The sequence below is a fragment of the Vicugna pacos genome, chromosome 6 (genome assembly GCF_048564905.1).
Source record: "Vicugna pacos chromosome 6, VicPac4, whole genome shotgun sequence".
In the NCBI taxonomy this organism is placed as follows: Eukaryota; Metazoa; Chordata; class Mammalia; order Artiodactyla; family Camelidae; genus Vicugna; species Vicugna pacos.
In genome coordinates, this window is record NC_132992.1 from 43,161,487 (window position 1) to 43,182,227 (window position 20,741).

A 20,741-nucleotide genomic window follows, 5' to 3' on the forward strand; every position below is an offset into this window, starting at 1 on the left:
CCTTTTCCCAACCTTTCTCCCAAGATAATCTCAAGACATTGGAGCTTGGAGGGTCCTTATTGATCATCTATTTAAGCCTCAAATTTTATAGATGACCTGGAGAGGGAAGATGGCTTCCCAAAGTAACTGGTGACAAACCCCAGACCTGTATCCAGCTCTCTTAAATCCCAAGTCCAGAGCTATTTACAATGAGCCCCACGTACTTCATGATCACTTACAGATAGGACATCTTACACCATGCTTAATTTAGTATGCTTCTCAGTAAAGCAATGCAAAACAAAACAAAACAAAAGTGAACAAAAATCCCAAGAACTTCCCACCCTCCACCGACAACCTTCCCTCAAGAACAGCCATAAGACTTGGCCACAATTATTTGTAACCAACAAACACTTAAACCTGAGAATATCCTCACATTAATGTACAGAGACCTTTAATTTCAGCCCTTCAGAATTAATCATGTCTTCCTATACCCTTCACGTAAGTGATTAGCATGTTGTTTGTCACTTCAAGATAATCATGCATCCTTTATTATCCTAAAGGTTTGCACTCATCATTACATTATTGGTAATTGGTTGTTTACATGGCTATTCTTTCCACGGGTTGTAAAACCTTGAATAACAGGTATGTGTCCAATTCATCTCCTCACCCTCTTAGACCCAGCAGGTCAGAGAAAGAATGAACAAATTAGATTAGTAAGCTGGCACTATCACATCTTTGGTATGGCTCTTCTTTCTCTTTCAAGAAGATAATCTTGTAATCATCAAAAAATTATGCTGTATGGGGGAAGGGTATTGCTCAGGGGTAGAGTGCATGCTTAGTATGCACAAGGTCCTGGGTTCAATCCTCAGTACCTCCATTAAAAATTAATTAAATAAACCTAATTAGCTCCCCACCATCAAAAAAAAAAAAAAACAGTATCTACAGTCATCAAGCCAGTGTGGTATTGTTGAAAGAATAGACAAATAGATCAATGAAAAGTATTGAGAGCCCAGAATAGACCCATACAAATATAGTCAAATATAGTCAACTGAGCAAAGGCAATACAACAGAGAAAAAAAAATTATGCTATACACAACTCTAGTTTAGAACCATAGTCCTTACCACTAAATATTCCTAAAATAGGTAAGCTATAGTAGAGATTTCACAACTACTCGCATTAAAAAAATAGATGGTGTAGTTGTCAACTCAAAGTCTTTTCTATCTTGTGGATTGTAAAATGTTTTTTTAACTACGTGAAATTAACTTTTAGTCTGCCTGATTTTTAGCAAAGAGTAGACTTCAAAAAGCTAAGGCAATGCATTAGCTTTCTTTATAGTCATTAAGTGATCAAGCCATGGTTCAGATCTGGTAGTCTGTCTCAGAAATCACACTTCTGAAATATTTTTTCACTTCTTCTTTCCTTAGGTTCTTTGGGTTCCATGCTTATAGCATTGGGCCTAGAGGTCTACACAGTGCTGTCTGGTCAATATTTAACAACTAGCTCTCTGGGGGAGAAAAAGCCCTGTTTGGAGCAATTGCTGATTTCTGTGCTGTAAATACTCCACCATAGCAAGTTTAAAGCTACCAATGTGATGTCACTGAATTCAGAGTTGAAAAAAAGATAAATAGTAGCACACCATTAAATTAATATAAGTTATTATATGGTATTTCTAGCATATGTGCATAGGAGACACAAATAACCTCCTGAACAGTAATAATAGTAAAATATAGAAATATAACTAGGAAGCAATAAATTTTAAATATTTATTATCTTGTTTTAAAACTATTTATTTATCTTTAGATTTACATAGTTTGGTTGTAAATAATGGCTGACTTTAACAACTGCCTCATTAAATTCCTACAAATATAGTAACTGTCTCTACCAAGCCTACAATTGGGCCTACCGCAAAGTGCCAGTATGTCTTATGTGAACTTGGACAAGTCATTTGATCTTTCTTGTCTCTGTTTCCTCACCTGTAAAATGGTACTGATATTAATACTTGTATTTGTAGGGGTTTTGTGAGGATTAAATACATAAAGTGCTTAGAATTGTGCCTGGCATAGAGTAAGCACTGCTTAAGTGTTATCTATTACTGCTTTTATTCTTACTATTAATAAGCCAAAGGTACAGTTTTTAGGATTCAGAAGACTAAGGGCAGTTTGACTATCTTGAAACCATTCAAATTCTGTAATGATGGCCTAGACAGAAAATAGATACAAAATATAATGAACCTGGATGTTACTTCATCATATGCAAGACTTTCTGGACCAAATTATGTATTACAGAATGTGGCTTCTCAAGGGAGCTGGATCACCAAGAAATCTGAGTAACTGAAACCAATTAAAATAAAATATGAACTCGACTATGCAAAAATATCTTTTAACGACAGTAAATTTTTAAATAAAAATAAAATGATGACTAAAAAACAATTTGAACTCCTTTGGTTTCTATCTCTCTGTGACGCTAACATCAGCCAAGAAGAATAATTAAGGTATCTTCAGCTGGTAATGGAGACACTTTGAATTATTAGTCCACCGTGTAATACCTATGTGACCTCAAACAGGTTGCTTACTTTTCCTGCTTCTGAGTTTTGTTGTCTATAGAATAAGGATCATAATAGCTTGTTCCTCATGGCTTTGTTGTGAGGCTTAAATAAGAAATGCTACTTGTTTAGCACAATGCCTGGCACGGAGGCCACATGGATTATATTAGCTTTTATTATTTATTATTATGATCACTTGTGTGTCTTCTCATTGAGCTAGTTGCACAGCATTTAGGCAGTTGTTCTAATAACTAATTCTGTGCACTGGGGGAGATGGGAAGGAGAGGACAACAATGTATTTCCTTGTCAGCAGAGTGGGGCTAATGATGTCTTTTCTTTCCCTCCCTCAATTCTAATGTTAATCCGTAAAAACTTTAAGGTGCTCCATTAAAAGAAAATGTTACTGCTTTAGGGGATAGACAATGGAGGGGTTGATGTCTGACACATTTCTTGACCTTGGTAGGATGGAGAAATGAAGTGAGCATTCTGAAGTCCGGGATTTGGCATCCCTTGGCATCTGAGGAGCATTCCTCATTGTCTCTCCTCTGACCTCATAGCTATAAGAACCAGCAAGCCTCCAAGTTCTGCTGACCAACAGTAACATATCTAGTTTAAGGGAGAAGCTATTTGCTAACGCTCTGAATAAAGACCAGTATAGTGAAAACAGCAATGTATAGCTGATGAGTTAAAAATCAACAGGGTTTGACAAGAACTAGAAGTTCATTCTACCCAAATTGAATTCCATACTGTGGTGGTCAGGGCACATGTCATTACATCTGGAGTAAAACTGGCCCATGGTTTAGAGACTGAATTCTCCAGGACCCTAGGGCTACTCAGTTCTTCTGCAGTTCCAGAAGCAGCATTTTATTGCTATCTTTTTTTACACAATATGCAAGCAGTCCCTTTTTAAAAAGTTTGAAACCCACTGAACTAACAGAGAACAAAGGCAAACTAAACAACCTTTTCCCTCAATGACCTAGATACTCTCGGGACCACTGCTTACAGGTCAGAATCACAGCTGAAAACAAACAAAAGCTTATCCAGGCCTTCCTTATGTTCCTCTCATTCTCAAGAAGAGTCTACGTAATGGTGTGTCCTCTGGTTATCAAGGAGCTAGAAAGCCAACCAAGGGCCATTGAGGCCCATTTATCTCCACTTTAATTAACATCCCTAATGGGGAAAAAATTTAAGGGTAATAGAATTTCCTTGCTAAACAAGTGAGTGCTGCTGGTTGAAATAAAAAATTGGAATCATGCATCTTTACTTACATTGATGGTCCTAATTAATAGCCAAATTAGTTGACTTCATTTGTCACCCGACTTTACACTTTTGCCCTTGTGTCTCAGGTATGTCCTTTGGAGCCACATGGAAGAATTCATTTTTAATTTGTTCCTATAACAAAATTTCATTGACTGCCCTCTAGAGTAAGGCACTGGGATTACCGAGTGAACAAGATAGATATGGTCCCTACATTCATGGAGCATCTACCAGGAAAGGACAGTCAAACTCATAGAGGATGGCTTGCTTCATCAACCTCTGGATTACCAACTGGGAAAGCCTTGACTCTGCTCCTTTGACAGATACAAGTTCAACATCTTTTCTATATGGCAGGCTTTCAAGTATCTGAGGACAGCCATGCCTTCTTTCCTGAATCTTCTGGTCTCTATCAACAATCCCAGTTCCATCAGCCATTCTTAGACTTGTCTAAGGTCTTTCATCATCCCAGTGGCATCCCTCGCACATACAGTCCTGTTGTCAACCTCCATCTTAAATGTGTGGAGACCAAAACTGAGAAATGTTCCAACTCCCATGGAGCAGAACAATCACGTTTATGCTAGATTCTCTAATTCTTTAGCATAAGCCACAAATATCAACATTCTAGGCTCATGTCAAGCTTGTAATTAACCACAGGCCTTGAGTTTAATTATGCTGCCATCCCTGACAGTCCCTTCACACATTCGTGCGATTATTTTGTATCTGAACATAGAATGTTATACTTATCACATATTTATTAATCTTAGTTCTGGTCAATTATTCTTGTCTAAGGTATTTTTGTATAGTTATAATAATTTTTGTATAATTTGGTTGTATATTTGGTTATACTGTTATTATTATAACTATTATATAAATATAATTGTATTTGTATACTTCTTTCAGATTTCTTTTCCTTTCTAAGTATCATGTTTTCCACAAACCTGAGAGCGTGTCAACAGGTCTGCAAGACCACCCTTTGGTGCCCTCTTGCATTCCCGTGTGTCTAACTCCATATCAACATTACATTATTGCCTATTATATTTTGACATGTCTCTTTCCTCACTCAACTGTGAGCTCCCTAGGACAATGGCTTCTCTATCTTTGTATTTCCAGTCTAGAGTCGAGCTCCCAACACACAGAATATGCCTAAAAGAAAAACTGTTTATTTTGAGCAATGAATTAGTGAATGATACATTCCACCAATTATATCACCAAGGTCACATTTCTGTTTCTCAGCCCCAGGGTTGCCATAAAGAACTTGGTCAAATGCCCTATCGAAATATAAATCTATAGCTGCACATACTTTGCTACCTTCTATTTTCAATAAAAGTCACTGTGTTTCTCTGTGCCTCAGATTCCCTATATGTATATTACCAAAACTTATCAAGATTAATAAATGAAATAACATGTGTAAAAAGTGCTTTACAAAACTACAAAATGTGTAAATGTCAGATATTAGCATTCCCTCATTCTAGCAGCCTTATCAAAAAAGGAAATTATATTTATTGACCTTGCAAAAGCTTGTGGCTTTTGGCTTCCATTTAGGGGCAGGAAGTGAGGCTTCTTAACAAGAATGGTGGGGAAAGTTTCAAAGAATGAATCCTGGAGTCAAACCCCCCACAACCCTGTGGCTCCCTATGGAGAAGGGCTCTTCGGGGAAGCTGATGCCTCTTGTCCAGAGCCTCCCATATTGGCTGGTCCTTAGAGGTTTTCCAAATTCCATGTTCAAGGGTCCAGAGGTCTCCTGCAGATCTTTGTTTGGGTGGGCCCGTGGAACATCTTCAGTAAGCTATCAAAGTCTGCACACGTAAGTGTGGGAATTGTCCTTTGCCCTAGCGAAAGAGGAAGGGAGAGAAGCTGGGAGAGGAGTAGGGAGGTGCTCCTGTCCTGGTGGGTTGGTACCAGCATGTGCAGGGTTTGCTCTGTGATAACAGGAACCAGCTGCCTGTCACCGTTTTGGGGTCTTTTTCTGTCTGGGCATCTCACTGCTTTTGGTACTATTGTCTTATTGAAGCTATAAAGAAAGACCACACCATTTTGGGTGAATCACCTAAGCAAGAGGTAGGTCATCAGCCACCTGGGTTCAGGAATTTGGAAGCTAGGTTTCAGCTTGGCTGGAGAATTCACTTGTCTTGTGGCCTCCCTCTCCTTGACTTACAAAAAGGATATGTATTTGAGGACACCTGGGGAGGGAAAAGAAAATTTGCCTTTGCCAGGAGGAAGCAGTCAACCCGGTACAGAATCCCAAGCTGAGAGCAGTATTTTATCAGCCAAATGGTCCAGCTATGAGGCCATGTTTTTTGTTGTTGTTGTTTTTGTTTTTGTCATTTACCCCTGGCACCTAGCCCAGTGCCTGACATAGCAGATGCTCAATAAATATGTGTTGTATAGATGAGTGTGCCATCCTACATTAATGAGAATGGGTACCTATGGCCCCTGGGCCAGAGCTTTAAAAAGGCAGCAACACCTCCCCAGGCCAACATTAAAATGGCAAGATCATTACAGTAAGAACATGATGCTGAGCAGTTCACTAAACATAACTTGGATGGGAGGATCCGGCTCCTGTATTCCACCTTGAGCTTCTCCCTTCACAGCCATCCTTGGTTAATTTTAATAAGATGAGCTTACAGTAGCTACTAATGTGTAAAGAGAAATGACCACTACTCTGCTATGGTTCCACTCAAGAGACCAGTGCTCACTAACAGAGACACCCACGTTTTTAAAATGAGGCAAGGATGAAGTCAGAGAAAGGAACCCAGGAATAGTGTGCCGCTGAAAGTGTGTGTGTGTGTGTCTGTAATTGACATCGCAAACCTAACTGAAAGCTGTTCTTTCTGTATGAGTGTTTTGTTCCCACCTTGTGACTTAATCTCTTTTTAAAAACGTTACTTTCAAAAATTTCTAACCTTGTCGGCAGAAATGGAAACGAAAAAGCTTTCTCTCTTCCCCTGGTGGTGCAGAGAGAGGCCGTCCAGTCTCCGGGGAGGGTGTGGAAATGAGCGCAGACAGGCTGGCTCTGCTCAAGTCCGGTAAGCAGCGCTGGATCCCCTCCAGACCGCAGGACCCACAGCAACCTGGAGCCTGCCTTAAGGGGTTCCCAAGACACCCCCATCTCGAGTCACCTCCTCCTATTTCTTGCTGGAGTCTAGAAGACCTGGCTCTCGTGGACGTGAGGAGGCTCCTATATCCCTAGGTAGCTGACACAAGCCGTCATGTCCCAGGGAGGCTCAGCCTTCTGTGCCTTCCCCAGGCAGGGGCACTGGAGCCCAGGAGCCGGGGTGCCTGCATGGGTGCGTGTAGATCATCCCGGGATAGGGGGTGCGGGGTGGCTAGGACTTTCCTTTCACCACTTGGAGAGGACACCGACCAAAGGCTTAGCGGTTGTTACCACAGGCAGTTCTGGGGGCATTTCCGGGAGTTATCTGGGGAAATCGCGAGGACTAGGGGAAGAGAGGCGCGTGTGCTACCCTGAAGTAGCCGAGGCGCGGGCCACCTGGGGAGCCTCACTTGCTGCGAGGTTTCCTCGGGAGATGGCGCCACCGCCCGTCACTGCGCCACGGCAGCCTGCCTCTCGCCAGCGGAACTCTGGCAGCACAGACACCAGATGGAGAGAGCCGGCGGCTGGACCCCAGCAGCGCGGCTTCTCCGGCGCTCTGAGCTTTGGTGCACAGCGATCGGAACCCCACCGTGCGGCTCTCCCGGCGCATAGAGGGCGCACCGGGGTCTGGCTCCTTCGAGCCCTTGATCTGGGCACGCTCCCGTTCTGATGACCTCAAAGCCACTTGTTAGGCCATGACTGCTCTTGGTGCCTTCGTGGGAGCGCCCAAGGGAGGACCTAGGCTAATGCCTGGGAATCAACTTCCTCACGATATTCTCTGTTGTGGGGAACCCCAAACCCCCTCGCAGTGGCCACCAAACACCGTAAAGAGACCCTCATCTTTAGAGTTTCAGAGCAGGAAGTTTCTAAATTCTAGAAGGTATGCAAAGTTTCCCTCTTGCGGCGCACTCAGTGCTTGGGCCACGCAGCGGCGACCGCGCTCAGAAAGCGGAGAGGAACAGGGTCTGGCGCGCACTGCCCAGGAAGGACCGACGCGCGTGGACGCGCTAGCTCCGCGGCCAAGCTATGGGTTCCAGCTGGGGCTTGGGCCCTCTCACCTCCGCAGATCGAGGCCCAGGTGCGGGATCCGAGACTGGAGTCCTCGGCCTGGGGAAAGGGGACTCGCAGCGGGCACGGACGCCTTGGGCTAGAGGTCCCGCATGCAGGACGCCGAACTTGGAAAGGAGCGGATTCAGCTGGCTGGGGAGAGTTTTCAGGGATCCGGGAGAGGGCGATATTCACCAACCCCTTCCTCAGAGCAACCGCGCAAATTGGGGATGGCTGGGGTGGAGGATCTGCACGAGTCGGTATGAAAATGTCAGGAGTAGGGGGCCTTCCCACCCAGGGGTCTGCTCGACTCCGGGGCAGACTCTTAAACTCAGGTCCCGGGATGGGTCAAGTGCGTGCAGCCAGTTTGCCAGGTTTCGTCTTGCCTCTTCTGCCACCACTCCGACAGCACTCCTGCCACTCTCTCCCAGGGTCACAACTATCGCCTCAAGGAGAATTGCTTCTAAAGAGATCATACAGCAGAGGCTTCGTTTTGTACAATTTTTGTTACAGCTCTCTTCATCCAAATCGCAGGGTATTATTCTCGGCTTCATTTCCACGTAGTAGTTGACAGCAGACGAGGAAGCGCTAGTGTAGGCGGACTTGAACCTGAACCTGAGAACTGACGGTGTGGATTAGACATTGAGAGTTCTTGGTTCAACCCTAGGGAGCGCTTCTGGGAGTGTGTTTGGGAGTAACCCTGCAAGCAAGAGTCCCAGTTCAATCCTCTTTCCCTCCTTTGAAACAATTCAGGTTAGGATGAAATACGAGGTCTCCTAAATCGTTAAGATCCTCTGTCTGCTAGAGGAGTCTTAAGTGACTTGTTGCTTTGTCTTTGAGAACCATTGTCCATCCCTGAGCACCTAATTACTTAATGGCTGCCCTCTGAGGTATGCAGATATCTGTAGCCTAGCATTCAAAGACCTGTTTCTGGAGTAAACTATTGTCAGACCCCCTCCCCCCACCCCAGTCATTTATTTCACTGAGTTCGTTTAAAATCTAATTTTAGAAGTCTCATTACATATTCTTGCAAGTTTAGCCCTATATATTATTTAATCACGAATAAATAATTTCCACGTAATCCTTGAATTGGCAACCTGATGGGGTAGCACAGACTTGAGGATTTTTCAACCTTCAATAAAAAGAGGAAGACTTTATGACTAGGGTGAGAGGGGCTGGTGAGCTTAGCCAATGGGGCAGCCAGCCTTTACTGTGTGCAAAAACATTCAGACACATGGCGACCCTTTCGCAATAAAACTTTATTGATGATCGTTTGGAAGTTATGGCAACTCCAAGGTTATAAAACTTGTCATAAAATACCAGTCATTAGTTTACCTGACCTCATTTCAATATAAACTTCCACAAAACATTTTATTTTGTTCCTTCCTATAAGTGGGGAAAAGAAGTTGAGGTGAGACACAGTAGCCCATTATTGCAGACCCAAGATCTGCAGTTTGACACACTGACCTTCATCCCTGCAAATAAAGCAGTGAAATTAACATCCTGTTCTTTTCTGTAAATATTACTGTAGAAATGATGATAACAATGCAATGTTTTGCGTTCGACCATCCATTTTTAGCACATATCCTGGGTTCAAGTAAGGAAGGAGAGCCATTCCTCTTTGGAAGATTTTGTGAGATACCATTAACAGTTGTTAAAGAGTATTTGCTCCCTAACCTGTGCATGAGAAGCCTAACAAGTGCAGCCACTATGGAAAACAGTATGGATTTTCCTCAAAAAATTAAAAATAGGACTACCATTCCATCCAGCTATTCTATGTCTGGTTACTCACCCCTCCACCCCCAAACTCCAATACACTAATTTGAAAAGATGTATGTGCCACTATGTTGATTGCAGCATTATTCACAAAAGCCAAGATACGGAAGCAACCTAAGTGTCCATCGATAGACCAACAGATAAAGATGTGATATTATATAATTTTATTACTCATATATATATGAATACTCAGCCATAAAAAGAAGGAATATAATATAATACTGAGCCACATATATATATATATATATATATATATATATATATATATTACTCAGTCATAAAAAAAGAAGGAAATCTTGCCATCTGCAACAACATGGACGGATCTAGAGGGTATCATGCTAAGTGAAATAAGCCAGACAGAGAAAGACAAATACTGTATGATTTGAATTACAGGTGGAATCTAAAAAACAAGTGAACAAAACAAAACAAAAACAGACTCATTGATACAGAGGACAAATTGGTATAGTGGTGGGGAGATAGGCGAAGTCGGTGAAGGAGATTAAGAAGCACATAATTCCTGTCATAAAATAAGTCATAGGGATGTGATGTACAGCACAGGGAACATAGTCAATAATATTGTAATAACTTTGGTGACACAAGGTAACTATACTTATGATGGTGATGAATTGGTAATGTACAGAATATCAAATCACTATGCTGTACATCTGAAACTAATATTATATTGTAAGTTAATTATAATTCAATTAAAAATAAATAAATTTGTATCTACACTCCCCCCCCAATAGTTCCAAATCCGCATTGAGAGCACACATTAGCCTGCTGCTGTTTTACAAATAGCATTCTAGGGACACAAGGAGAAGCAGCTGAAAAGGAGGTAGAGGATGGGTGGGGGAGAGAAGAGGGAGGGGCAAATAGCCACGCAGTATTTGGCTTGTGACCTGAGGACTGAATTGTCTTCAATGATCAACTTGTACTGAGAGGATGGATGAATAATACCCCCGCAAATCATGAGTTTAAAGGAACGCAACTGCCCTAACAGGTCAGCAGTTAGAATTGTTCTGCAGGTAAGAACCCAAACTGGTGTTCCAAGAAAGCTCCAAGAGACAGCCAGCCTGAGCTCTGTCATCATTATTTCTGATACAACAGTATGTGTGGACTTACACCATTGACCAAAGAAAGAATCAGCCACAAAACAGTGACAATTTTGAGCAGCTTCTCATCTCCCCAAACTCCACTTTGGATTGACTGAAGCCCATGTCCCCCTAATGCTGTTCATACTAAGGTCAATCTACCTGCTTTTAGGGCAAAGAGATTTGTGAGTAAGTACATATGGCAAAGATTGACCCTGTGTTAGCCACATGTTAATTTTTCCTAAACATGTAAAGGTCTGGATATACTTTTCATGGATTGTTTAAAATATAAGCTTCAATAGATCCAGGCATATATGCATTTATGGTGGTTTAGGAATCTAATATGAAGAATGCTAACTGCTTTATGACCTCACTGGAACTCATCTTGGTAATGTTATGCTTAGTTTCCTGGTGTGCCTTAAAATATTTCAGGGATTTCATGGAATTTTAACTAGAAAAGAACATTTTAAAAATCAAAATCTTATGAAAAATGTTGCTTTCTTCCAGGGAGTGTATAAGCAAGTGTGTGTGTGTGTGTGTGTGTGTGTGTGTGTGTGTGTGTGTGTGTTTGAGACCGAGAAAAGGAGTTTATCGGAGAAAGGGACAGAGATGGAGTTAGAGAGAGAGAGAGAGAAGTATAGGATTCAGTACTAATTAAAGGGCAAACTCTCCTGGTGTCCATAGCCTTTCCTAGTTGGTGGGTACAAGTTCCCGTAATTTGAGTTACTATTTCATACTCCCAGGCACAGTGATGCCAGGCATCAAAAGAAAGATTCTCTTTCCCCCAGTTTAGCATTGACTTCCAAAAAGGGTAGGAGAAAAAGACGTGTGGACTTACAAAGCAGCCCAGAGGCTGAACAGAGTATCTCTACTGGACTTCAGAAGCAAATAAGGGATCTAAATTCAGCACTTCCAGCTTAGGACAATTTCAAAAAGCCCATGAAGTTATAAGAGGTAACTTATTCAGAGATAAATTGGCAAATTTTTCTTATAATTGAGTTCATTAAATTTACCTGTTGAGATACACACATACACAAATACATTATCAATATGCATTGTAGCAACAACAACAGCAGTGAAAATATTTTATAATGTTCATATCTCTCTGCTGTTAATCTCATCATTCATTTTGCTTTTCCTAGATGCCTTAAATGGGTGATATAAAGGAGAAAGTGTCTCACTTAGTCAATAACAAAAGTATTTCACCTTCCTTCTCAAAATAACTATTCTTCAACCAACAAACGTCATTTAGACTCTCCATACTATCTTCACAGTCACACAAATCATCTCCTTTAGGCTCTATTAAAGTATTTGCCAGGGAGGTTTGATTACTAAAGACGCAACCATTTGAATTCACCCTTCGGAGCTCTCCCTTATACCATATTTGGGAAAGGCATGAAAATTACCCAAGTGGACTTTTTAAAAGTTTTCATGTCAAAAATATTGTAAAAGGAGAACACATTATGTACACTTTTTTTTCTTATATTCTCCTCTATTTAAAGACATGCAGGTCATTAGAAAATGTTCCCAATATGCTATGTGCTCCTACAAATTTCACCCACACTTGTTTACCTGGGTGATCTGGTTCATTAAGGCTTAACTACATAATAAGAAGTATGCTTTTGGTGGGGGCAAGGGGCTTACAAATATATTTGAAGATTTTCTTGGACAGCTAGGGGATATAACTGTGAAATCCCAAATTCTGCCTTGAATTCAGTATAGATGACATGTATAGACTGCTTAGCTTCGCCCTCATCATTTCTACTGACACAAGAAACGTTCCCTTGTGAGAAAAAAAAAAGTATTTTTTGTAGCATCATCCAAGTGTATGTTATTCACTCTTCCTATATAATTCAATATATGCCTTACCCCAGGGGTACATTTTCCCCAGTGGGACTAATTTGCTCTAATAGAAATAATTATGCCACCACTATACCTAATACCTTCATCTCAAAAGACTCTTAAGTGACTTAGTAGTTGAAACACACATATTGTGTGGTCAGAAGCTGTAGTTCATTTTACAAAAAACTCTACAAAGTTAACCCACTAGTTTCTGTTTGCCCTTTTTGGGTTCTCTTTGACACAGAGAGCCCATGAGAAAGTCTTTTTTGTTTGTTTGTTTCACAGCTAAAATGTATAACAAGTCTGATTCCAAAGGAAAATTCATGCACCATTTTTGTCTACTCTTCCACTGAAAGAAGAAAATTTGGAGGAGACTCTGGGAGTCATAACTCATACATAACTTAGCAAAATCTGAAACTAGAGCACAGAATTTAAATAGCATATCTTTCTACTGTATATTCTCTTGGGGAAAAGTGTGGCTAGACACACATATTTAGTTCTAAATTAAAAATTGAGAAAATGATGAGGAACACACCTACGTACTCACATCAACTACCATTTGAGGACTTCATTTTATATCAGAGTTGAAGAAATGCACAGAGCTGGTTTAGAATGATAAAACTCTCTGGATTTAGTATCTGGAAGATCTCAGAGGAATGGAAACATTTATAGCATGTCTCTAACTTGTTTTGAGTTGGCTTTTTGTTACCTACAAGTTAATTTGCCTTCTTTACTCTTTAAACCCATTTACTAATAAATGCAGTGCAGTACTTTCACCTATATCAAGTATCCACTGAAATCTACTGGCATGAAACGTTTGAACTGCAAATGGAAAATCTACCCAGTCAAGTGGTGCTACAGCCTCTCCCTTTAAACCCAGCAGTGGCAGTGCCTGGTTGGCCTTGCTGGGGAGGCTTGTAAATGTACCCGTATTAACCCAACGAAATTTAACTTTTCTATTTCCTGACTTTCAGGGGTTTAAAAATTTAGCTTTAAACTGGCATCACTGAAGGTTTTTCACATTGAGTAATGGGATCACTATTTCTCCCCCCACTGAAAGGGGTGTCTCCAAGAACAGAACCATGCAGCTAGGCAGAATGCAATCCCACAGGGAATTGTACAGGAATCACTCAGGCAATAAAAACTGCTACGAGAATTTGGGTTGTCAGCTCGCCAGAACATCAGATTCACACATCTGGTCCCATAGGAAGGTTCTAGGGAGCTTTTTAAAGGTCCCCTAGTGCCATGACCTTGGCTTTCTATCCTAAGAAGTGGCTTCCAGACCAGCCACTATCATGGGCTCTCATCTTGATTCTGCAAAAAATGGAACCAGCCTGTTTTCCCAATCCTCTATACCCTGGGAGTTGAGAATGGCAGCTGCACTGCTGTAGCCTCCACATTATACCTAAGACCCTGGCCCAGCAATTCTGGTGTTAATCTCTGCTGGTTGCAACCCTCTCCCCTACTCTCCCTGCTGCCACTAAACCTAGAAGCTAGACATGATTCAGCAGCACAACCAAAAGTGTAATGCCTTTATATGTAAGAACAGAAATAACAGAAAACTGTAGGGATTGGGATTAAATCCAAATGGTTGATATTGCCTAAAAACCCTTCTTTATTTTCCTAAATTCTCCTTTCAAGAATTTTTTTCTCCTTTCCTACACCCATCTTCATTAATTATAATGATTTTTGTTAAGATTTACAAAAAATGACTTTTATTAAGTGCCCTACCAAAGTAGATTTACATAATTAAGATATGTGCTTAAACACTTTTCTATACATTTTTAAAAAAAAGTGTGAGTAGCTTTTAGACATGCAAACTCCTTACAGCATTAAAGATCTTAAAAAAAATTTTCACGTCTGCACAAAGGACATACATGTACAACAGCACTTACTTGGGTTTTCTTGAAAAATAATTTGGAATAATTTATATTAATTTAAAAACATTTCATTTGAATAAAAAAGAAAATGAACCATATAAAGCTAGTAATTTTCTCCCCCTCTCATTCTCTTCTGGGGGAAAAAAAAGAAAGAAAGAAATTCATTTACTCCACAAAGATGTACCTTGTTTTATCTCTTTTGGCCTAGAAAAGAGATGCTTCGGGGAGGTTAGGTTTATTTCCGTTTTATATTTCTCTTCCTTAGCCTCTATGTACCCCCTAAAAACCACATTGTTGGGTCCTTCCACAATTTCTTCAGAACTACCCTCCAGTCCTGTCTGTGGAGAGGTGACTACCCTCTCTGCTCCCACTGCCTCGGCATACAACTTGTCTCAAATGCCACAGCCGCTGCAGAGGAGGTGGGAGGCCACCCCTCTCGCTGGTCGAAGGAAGGAAAGGAGAGTGCTCCCTGGACGCAGCATGTGTGTCTCTTGGGGAGACAGGGTTCGAGTGGAGGGGCCTATCTGATCCTATCCAGTGCCAGGGAGGACCCAGCACAGCCAGGAAGATTTGTGCTGTAGGACCCACTCTGCAGATTTCTAGAATACCGGCCCTTGTTGCAAGAACAGAGTCAGGCTCCTCCGGCCCTGCAGCGCTCTGGTGACCCCAGCCAAGACTCAGGAGGCCAGATCCTGGTGTGGATTGCAGTTTCCCTTCAAACACTAAAACGTTCGCTTGGGATTTCGCAGTACAGGTGCCCTACTGGGAGGCGTCCCCTCCTCCCTCCCCCCTTGCCCAATCCCCACTAAAGGGACAACGACGGAGCGAATTCCGCGCGGGCCACAGCTAGAGAGCATTTCTCCAAATCAGTAAAAGTGATCCCTGCCCCTAACAACCTGGAGGTTTTCTCTTCTCTGAGTTACCGCCTCTCCCAGGGTGCGCTGAAATCCTTCTATCATTATAGAGTTTTAAATATGAAATCATTTATTTCTCCGCTGAATCTAGGATAACCAAAAGAGTTGAGCCGGACTCCAAGATAAACGCCAGAGCAAGGAAAACCTTACTGTAGCCCGACTCTGGCAAGGGAGCGAGGCACTTGGGCCCAGCTAGTTGTGTTAATTACGGGTTCTAATTTTATTGCATCTTGGCTTCTCCTGGCTTGTCCCCACTTACAATGGACTTAAAGAGAAACACTCACAGGCATACACCAGAATGAATTCCCAAGAAAGACAAACGTGGATTTCTTTGCCTATCGGTTGATATGAGAGCGCACAGGGAGCCAGATCGGCACCTCCGGACAACTGGGAACAAATACCAGCGAAGAGCAGCTCATTCCGGATTCTTCCTGGTACTTGGCAGTGCCCCTTTCTCAGCCGCTCCACCGCGGCGCGCTCCTGGGGGAAGCTGCAGGTCCCCATGGTCGCTGCAGCCCACGCCTCCATACCCTGGGGTAGCCTGGGCCAGTGAACGTATCCGAGCCTGATCGAGTTTCCCGCCCTCGCCCCGTCAGTTTCGACCTGGAGTCTACAGACCCTAGAGTCTGTGCCCATAGTGAGGTGCCGTCGGATGCAAGTCCTGTTTGCCTCAGGCCCTCAGTGTGGCCTTAGGCGGGTTTCTCTCTCGTAGGTGGTGGAGGTGGGTAAGGGGAATGCCCACTATCCGTGCAGACACCTACGGTAAAGGGGCTTCTCTTGGGGCTTCAGCGAGAGCTGTTCCTGCATAATAGGGCAATGCGGAGGGCATAGTGGGGTCACACTCTGGTCCATTTAACCATGTGATCTCTTTTAACCGTTGATCGCCAAGGCACCCAAATCCGGGTGACGATTGGGTTTCCTCAGGGGCACCCGGTCCACGGTGGGCGATCAACATGTTAATCTAAGTGTCTTGTGTGCTCTTATTTAATCCAAGTCTCTGTTTTATCTGCTTTTAAAACAGAAGAGATAATAATACCTGATTTGTAAGGTTACTGTGAGTGCTTGGACATTATGAGCTCTCAGCAAATGGTAGGATGAACTGGAAAATTGTGAGCCCATTACTTTCTTTCCAATCGTGGAGTCTTTTTCTCAGTTTCCAGCTTTCCCGCCCCAGCACAGAAATAGCTCACAGCCGGTGTCCCTGAGTAGCTCCTGATAACCGCGAGAGGATTCAGCCTGGCATCTCGTGGAGGCAGGCTTTTGGTGAATCAAGAAAAGACAGATGCTCTGGCTTGCTTTGGAGAATGATGGGGAAAACCCAGACATTTGGAACCCAGCGGAGATTTGAGTGGAGGAATTGGGAGGGTGAACTAAAAGTTTCGGGCTATCAAAATACTGTGGATTATCAAAGGCCTTCCCTAACCTTGGCAAAAATTGCTATGGGAGCGCGATCAAATCTGACACCTGTAGGTGGCGCTATGACGAGGTGACCGCCGGGAGAGAGGTAACAGGAATTCAAAGACCGCGGGAAATTTTCCGTGAATCCCACCCTAACTCTCTGCTCCCAACACCTGACTCCTGTTTTCGGAGTGATAGCGAGGACGATGCAGCATAAGTCTTCGTTCTCGGGTCAGCGCGGGGCTGGTTCGTGGTGGAATTAATCTGAAGAAGGTGACAGGTTGGAAATCCCGCACCTCGACAGCACAGCGCCAGGGAGCCCTACTACAGTGTCCACTGCCCAGGTGCGAGGACTCGTGGAGTTGGGCAGGGCCCGGGGCGATTCGCGGGGGCACTGTGCCACCTGCAATCCGAGGAGACCGCGAAGTGATCTAGCCCCGGTTCTCTGCATCACTGAAAACCAGAGGCACGCCAGTACCAAGACTCTGACCTGCAGGTTGATTCCGGCTCCTTGAAGCCTGCAGGCAACCCCAATCACGCTGCGTTCAACAGAACCTGGACCACTGTGGGGGACCCGAAGGATTTGCATTTCCCAGAGACCCGAAACCTGGGCTTACAGGCACAGCCATGTTTGAATTTATCTCTTCCATAAGCCAAATTGGATGTTCGGAAGGAGGCAGCCCCACTGCCCTCGCACGGACTCTGAGGGTCTTTAAGAACCCCAAAGCCTGTTTTTCCCACACGCAGCTGCAATCTCTTGAGCCACCTCAGCTCAAGTCTGTAGAGTGACCGTGGAAAGCGTCTTCCTCCTGTCACCGTATCACCGAGCTCTTTGGCTTCTACAGACACTTCACCCAGGCTGGGCGAAGTACCCCCCTCCCTTTGGCTGGAGGCTCTGCCGGCATCCCTTCAGGGATTCTCCCTGCCCCTTCCCCCAGCCAGGATCTGATCCTTGATCCAACTTGCCGTTCTGCAGCCTCGGGTTTTGCCCCTTGCCCCCAAAATGTGTTCTCTTCCATTTGTGGATTTAATAAACAAATATAACCATATCACATGGGGCTCCGCGTCGTCCTTCTGAGAGCAATTCCGCTGTTGAAAACTGAAAAATGGGTGTAATTTGAGTTCAGAAAGTGATGTTAGGGTCACAGCAATTTCTCGGGCCGTTATTTATTTTTACTTTAAAGTCTTTAGGAAAGATTTGCTTATATACTCGGAAACCTTCCAATGCGAGGGTACGAGCAATCCCGTTCGCCTTCAACGCGGGGGAGGGAAGGGGTGGAGAACAATTACTGACTGAGTGACGCTAATATGGGGAAACTGAAAAGAAATGTCGATTGTTTTTATTGTAACAGAAGGAGTGTGCAAACAGAAAAACCAACCCGGGGTGATCGGAAACAGGCAGGCGGAGAATTAAAAGCGGGTTTCAGGCGGCAACAAGCCCCTCCCCTGCCCTCGGAAGGAGAAAGCCGGTGAGGAACGCTCGCAACCCCGGGGCAGATCCCAAGGCCAGCGGCGGGATTTCCGTGCTCTAGCGGGACCCCCGCGGGCTGGGCCCTCTGGGGAAAGGGTCTTGGACCGTGAACATCATCAGCGGGAAGGCAGAAAGGATGCGGGGAGGACTTAGCGACTTTCAGAGAATTTTCAAGGCTCCTCTTGGGAGCGGCCTCTACTTGGGCTGGTGCGTCCCGCTACGTCCGCAACGCCAAGTCCAGGCCCGCAGGTCAGTGTCTGGGAGTCCCCTCCCTAACCCCCCTCTACCACCACCACCTCAGGGTGAGGACCCCTGCGGGCTGTCTCTCTCACACCCCCTGGCCCTTCCTTCTAGCCGCCGCCCCCCGACACTGCCCGCGGCTCCACGAGCAGATAGGGTCCTGCCCGCACCTCAAGGTGGACCCTCCCTTTCCTTGGTCACCGAGTGCGCTTCCGGCTGCCACGTGCGGCAGTAAACGCTGGGAGGTCGAGTGGGCGGAGGAGCGGCCACTGACCCTACCAGGCTGCGGCGTAGCATTGGGCCGATCCGGGATGGAACCCGCAGCCCGGGCATTGGCAGCGCAGTCTGGCGAGGACTGGAGAAGTCCGGCCTCTTTCTCTCTCTACGCCGCTCGAAATCCTCCACTTACCGTGGAAGAGGTGCTCCCGGGGAGGGGGGGTGCGGATTCGAGGTCTATCGCATTCCTTCTCAGACGACTGGAAGAGATCACTGTGCTCTGAAAACCCATCTCTGAGCTCAGACTCTGGCTACTCTCGATCCCTAGAACTCCCCAAACAAGGCGAGAGGCGAGAGCCGTCGCCTGGGCCTCACCCACGATCCTGTCTGTTCCCGGCAGGAGGAAGTTGGAGGAATCTGCTCCTCAATATTCTAGCCAACCCTATTCTTCATAAATGCAACTGGGAACAGGAGGACCCCTCTCCCGCGCACACACATACCCCTCTCTCGCTATACACTGTACCCCTTTCCCCGCCATCTGCAGTCGTTGCTGACGTGCAGAGCTGGGGAGGCAGGCGCCCGGTAGAGCAGATCGGGGCGTCGGTCAAGGCTGGAGAACAGAGGGCTTCCCGCTCCCTGCACAGCCTGTTGCGCCCCGATCCGAACTCCGCAGTCCCCTGTCGCCGTCTGCCAGGCCGCGCGAGGGCGGCCTCAGAAGGAGCTAGATCCCTGTTCCTTCTTTGCATCTCTCCTCAGACCCCGCGGGTGCCGGGAGGGGGGCGCCGCAGGTGACCGCCTGCGGCACTGGGACCGCTGACAGATTTATGAAGACTTTACAGCATCTGGCCTGGACCCGCAGCGACAGAGCAAGAGTCCAGCCAGAGGCGCACTGCAGGCTAAAGTTCCCTAGCCGCGTGCCCGGGCCTGCCCGCCTCTGGAGTCCGGGCTCCGGCTCCCCTCAGGCCGGTTTATCCGTCTGTCTCCGTCAGTGCCGAGGGTACGGATTCTCTCCTCCCGGAGTAGTCCGCTCCTTCACACCCTCCTGCCCCACCAGCTTCCAGTCTCCCACTGAGTAAATATTTACCCGGAGAACATGTCGCTCCTCAAAGGAGGCCTAGACAGCGTCCTGGGAAGGGCTTTTGGCTTCTCCCCGGTCTGTGTCAGCTGCAGGCCTTACTGGTTGTGTTTTGGTTTTAACTTTCTTGAATCGAAATTCTTCCGATCTCTGTGTGATCTCCCGGGTCCAGAGAAGGCAGTAACCAGGGGGCGCTGACCTCAACTGACCCCTGTTTTTGCTCTGCATCCCGAAATCCACCATGGTCGAGGCTTACTGGCCCTTAGTGTTTTTCTCTCTTTCTCCCCTCACCCTATCCCTCTTTCCCGCCTCCAGGTCACTTGTCTCTCATCAGTTTTCGGGCTACCTGGCCTTAGCACTCAGTGTCCGTCCCCAGGATGGTTCTACATTTGCCCCTTCTTGTAGAGTTGGACACCTCTGTCTGTCCCCTGAAGTTTCGACTCCTCTTGTCCCTGGAACCTGGGCCTCCTATTGCCACACATAGGTGGTGTCCCAAAACAAGGTTCTTCGTGTACCCTCGGGAATGCGCTGAGCTGAGTGCTGAAGATCTACACCCGCCTTTGTAATGAGGACCTGCTGGGACCCGATGGGCGCAGAGCAGGGAGGTCCACGCAGCCAAGAACACGCTCGACCACAGGTGGAAATGGAGAGGCAGCAGCGGACCTGTTCCAGAGTATGGCAAATGTGAGGCAGCTGAAGGAGGTGGGGGCGAAGGAGAGGGAGTTGTGTGTTAGGTCCACCTAGCCAGATCTCCAAACAATAGGAATCTCTGGGTCTCTCTGGGCTGGTGCTGTAGAACTGCTAAAGCCCTCATAGACAGCACGGACCCACATGGCGGTACTGAGTCTCGCCAGTCAGAAGAGCAACAGCCTTTTATCAACACATCACAGCCCCGCACAGTTCACGAAGCGCTCACTA